We start from the raw sequence: 5,000 nt of genomic DNA on the forward strand, positions 1-5,000 counted from the left end.
ATTTCTTTTTCCTTGACAATGGGAGAAAAGTGTTGCACCATTCCCGGAGGTACTGCAATACCGGTCGATGCGTGGAGCGGACGGAGCAAGCCCCATTTCCGACTCCCTGTTCGAAAAATCCATTTAATATGTAGTCCCCCGATGGGGGACGTATCAGATATTAAACTGATAAGAACAGATGATGATTAAAAGATTTTATTACTGTTCAAAACCATAAGCATAATAAACAAACCATCAACAATCATAATCATCACTTCCATTAAACTCAACACAAGGCATTTGAAATTTCAAAACAAATGAAACCCAAATTACAAATCAGGGGAGCATCTTCCCTCCCCCTCAACACCCACATAAACTAGATTCCTAAATCTCTATATTTCCCTATCTCCCCATACCTATCTTATTCCTTTTCCCTATTCCCTTTACCACAGTCCTAAACCCCCCTTCCACCTCTCCCGGGCTGCATGCTGCCCCCACTTCCTCTCCTCCCTCTTCATCCTCCCCTCACATTTTCTTCCACCCTCCTCACTATCCCCTCCACTCCCCAATCTCTCCCTGTCTTTACCATGTTCTGTCTGGCTTCCCACAGCCCCCCGTTTAAAGAGGCTTATGAGAAGCCATAGTAGAAATCTGTCCCTTTCCGTCCCCCTCGCTCTCCCTACTCCTCTCTCTACCCGAGCCCACGACAAAATAAAATCCCCTCTTACCTTACCTAACAACACCCGTGCCCTAGCCCACACTACTCCGGCAAAGGCACAGTCCCAAAAGGCATGGCGCACTGTCTCCTCCCCACCACAAGATGGTCTTGGGCAGGTGGGGGATCGCGCAAGCTATGCCGGTACATAATGGAACGCACCGGCAAACACTTATGGAGGCTCAACCAATTCAGGTCCTTGAGCCTGTTGTCCAGACCCCGCGCCTGCACTCCCTCCCAGACCACTTCCGGGATACCCACCACAGGTGTCGGACACCCTCCCTGTCTGACCTCCTCGTACAGGTGCTTGTGGTCTAAACCTACTCGGGCAACTTCAACCTCGGGGTGCGCACGTAACCACTTGGCCGCGTGCCCAAAGTGCCACGGCAGCTGTTCCGCCCGAGGACCCGTGTTCGACCACACCATTACGCTTCTCGCCTGGTATGAGAAGAACACCCGCAGGAGGTAACCGGACGGGTGTACTACCGGATGAGCAAGCTCTGTCAACAAAAAGAAACAAAAATTGAGTCCAGCTTGAGGGGGAAGTGTGGTACCCCCCTACCTCCCTCCCCGATGGGGCAAAGCATGCGTGCCCTGGCGACCCACTCGTACCTGCCACCCCACATGAACTGAAACACTAGCCTCACTAGAGGCCTCCTCAGACAAGCCGGCAATGGGTAGATGTACGCCAAATATAAAAGAGACGGCAATACATCCACCTTGAGGACCAGGACCTTGCCTACAAAAGACAACGACCTAGCCCTCCACATCGCTAGCTTCCTCTGTACCACTGCGATGCCCATGTTCCAGTTCAGCGTCGCTGAGCCGGAGGTCTCAAAATGAACCCCGAGAATCTTCAGGGCCCCGTTACAGAGAGATAACCCCCCGGGCACATCCGTCCTACCACGCCATCTTCCGAAAAACTTAACGGAAGACTTTGCGTGGTTAAGAACCGCTCCCGACGCTCGGGTGAAGTCCCCAATAATGGCAAGGGACCTTGTCAAGCACGAGTCCTTGCAAAGCAGCAAGGAAGTGTCGTCGGCGTACTGCGTCACCTTAACGCGCAGACCGCCACTTCCAGGGATTAACAAGCCTTCCACCCCTGTGTCTGCCCTAATGGCAGCCCCCAGAGGCTCCATGTACAGTACGAAGAGGAGAGCCGAGAGCGGGCACCCCTGCCTGACCCCTGACGAGAGGTCAAAAACGTCACCCATGTGACCGTTTACGCTAACCCGGCACCCCGCTCCGACATATAAAGTACGGATCCATCCTATGAACTTTTCCCCAAATCCTAATCTACCTAATACTCTGAAAAGAAAAGATCTATTCACGCGATCAAAGGCTTTCGCCTGATCAAGCGCTGCTACCATTAAAGGCAGACCTCTATCTTCTACCCAAGCGATGGAGTCCCTAATCAACTGCAGGTTCCACCTGATAGAGCGGCCCTCTACCCCGCACGCCTGATCCTCATGAACGACGTAGGGAAGGGCTGTGCGCAACCGATCCGCTAGGACCTTTGCAAGTATCTTGTAGTCTACACACAGCATGGTCAATGGCCGCCAGTTGCCAAGGTCTGTGGCGTCCCCCTTCTTGTGAAGAAGTGACAGCACACCGACGGTCATTGATCCCCCCGGGAACCCCGTCTCGAGAATGGCCTTCAAGACTTCGAGGACCACCGGTCCGAGTATCCCCCAAAACTTGAGGTAAAACTCGGCCGGCAGCCCATCCATCCCAGGTACCTTCCCTTTTCCCATCCTCCTAAGGGCGCTCTCAACCTCTTCTAGGGAGATCTGAGCCTCCATCGCTTCTCTAATGTCCTCCGGCAATCGCCGGGACAAGTGTTCTAAAAACACATTTCCCTGCTCTACATCTACTTCCCTCTCCTTAAAGAAACTTCGGAAATGATCAGTTGTTACTCTGACCATCTCCTCCGGCTCTCTAGCTACACTACCATCTTCTTTCCTAACCCCGTACATTACCTTTCTACTCTGTCTATCCCTTACCGACTTAAAGAACATTGTGGAACAAGTCTCGTTATGTTCTAAAAAGCCGCTATGCGCACGCTCCAGGAAAGCTCGAGCCTTCCGCTCCTGCAGCTCCCTGAGTTGCGCCTTCAGGGCAGTGGATCTCTCCCAGTCGACCGACCCGCCGAGGTTGCCTGCCTCGTACTCGAGTTCGAGCAACCTATGGATATGATCCACCTCCCTCCTTTCCTCCCTTTTTCTCCTCTTACAATATCCTATAATAAAGATCCTAATCCTTACCTTGACTAAGTCCCACCACTCCAACACCCCTCGCACATGGACCGGAGGCCCTCAAACCCCGAAACACACCAATAAAGGCATTAACAAAGGCTTGCTCATCCAGCACCTCCCGATCTAACTTCCAATACCCCCTACCGAAGAGGCAGACTGGAGAACTCACCTGCAGGAGCACCCCGTCGTGATCTGAAAAGAACACAGGCAACAGCCGACCAGACAACTGACCCAAGGACCTGGATAGAAAAATATAGTCAAGCCTCCGCGCAACCCCCTGGAGTTGCGCCAAGTGGGACCGGCCATTTTCGGAGTAGTGTGCAGGCCACCATCAACCAGACCATGGCAAGCCATTAGCCCGGTGATGGCGCCTGCACTGCTGTCCCCCCCCTACCCCTAAATCTATATTAAAGTCCCCCCCTATCACCAACTGCCTATTTGTGACACACAGGGGCGTCAGACAGTCCACCATCTCCCTCCTGTCTGCCGCCACCTGTGGTCCGTACACCCCAACTAATCTATACCTACAATCTCTTAATGTGACATCCACCCCCAAAACCCTCCCCTGCATAACAACAAAAGTATCCTCAACCTTTACCTCCCTATTCCCAAACAAGATCCCTACCCCGAAGAGTGAACCCCCCCTATACCCCAAACTGATTCCCCTTTATCCCACTCCCTCTTAAACCTCACAACATCCCCCCATCCCTTAGGTGAACCTCCTGTAAAAACAAAAATCAAACCCCACACCCTCTAAATAACTAAACACCGCCCTTCTTTTTATCCTATCCCTCAAACCCCTTACATTTAAACTAACAAAAGTAATTTTATCCATAATGAAAACATTAACAACAACCTACTAATAACAAAAACAAAACAAGAGGCTCACCCGATGCTCCCCCGCTCCATCTCCTCCGACAGGGAAGTAAAAATGTTCCCCTCATCCGAAGGATACAGATCCTCCTCAGATGAGCCCACCTGCTTGCGCACAACTTGGGACACTCTGTCTCCCCCTTCCTCTAAGACCCCCAAGTCATCTGCCCATGAAGCCGGGAAAGGGTTGGGGATGGAGGTTTCCGGCTTCTCTGAACAGCCTTGCGACCCTCCATCCCCAGGATGCAGAGATAGAGTAGCGGTCGTCATGTCCATTTCCTCTAGGGGTAAAGGGAGGGATGAGTCCTGTGAGGACAGGGGGGCCACATCAGCGGCACTGTCTTTAACCCCCATCGCACGCTTGCCTGCCCCTTCCCCTATGCCTCCCACCTCTTTCTGCACATCACCCTTCCGCTTCGTCCTCTTCTTCTTGCCGACGTAGGGTTCCTGCTCCAGTTCCGGGATCACCCTCCCTACTGACGATTCCTTCCCATCCTGCCCGAGTTCGAGCGGCACACCAGAGTCTGAGGCCCACTCCCCTGCCCTTGACCCCAACACCGGAAGATTTTCCACCATTTCTACCAGGGCCCCAAGCCCCTCCACCCCATCAAGTAATGATCCCATGCTCTCCATTCCTCCACCCGCCTCCTCCACCTCCGGCTTCTGGATAGCGGACCCCTCACCTCCTTTCACTGACGGCCCTGATGTCACCTCTTTCCCGGCCCTTGCACGTGGAGTGGGCGTTGGTGAGGATGGTCTCTCCTGCTCCTTCTTCTCTGGGTCTTTCTTGCTAGACCCAGGGTCCCTTCTTTGCAGATGTTCCCCCACAGAGTCTCCTCCTTCCTTTCTGCCTGCCGTCGCCTCGGCATATGACTGCCGACGGGACGGACAGTCCCGGAACAGGTGCAGCCTACTACCACACCCGTGGCATTCCTTCGGCTCCCTACAGTCCTTTGCCTCATGCTCCCCCGATTTGCAAAACCGGCATCTCCCTGTACTGCAGGCAGCTGTAACGTGCCCATACTCCCTACATTTCTTACAGAAAGGGGGGTTGACGGGTGTAAAAGAGCATCCCCCTGTCCGAACCCAGAGAAAAGACCGCCGGGGGATGTAGGAAGCCATCAAACCCTTCCTTATCCGGCCTAAGGAGCACCTGGAACTGACGGCGGCCATTCCAG

General features: G+C 53.4%; 1 pseudogene; it reads right to left on the reverse strand.

The window, feature by feature from the left end:
• Nucleotides 1-27: 27 nt before the first annotated feature.
• Nucleotides 28-194, reverse strand: LOC123739216 (uncharacterized; annotated as a pseudogene).
• Between the last annotated feature and the right edge of the window lie 4,806 nt (nucleotides 195-5,000).

Source organism: Salmo salar, unplaced genomic scaffold, assembly GCF_905237065.1.
Source record: "Salmo salar unplaced genomic scaffold, Ssal_v3.1, whole genome shotgun sequence".
Classification (NCBI taxonomy): domain Eukaryota; kingdom Metazoa; phylum Chordata; class Actinopteri; order Salmoniformes; family Salmonidae; genus Salmo; species Salmo salar.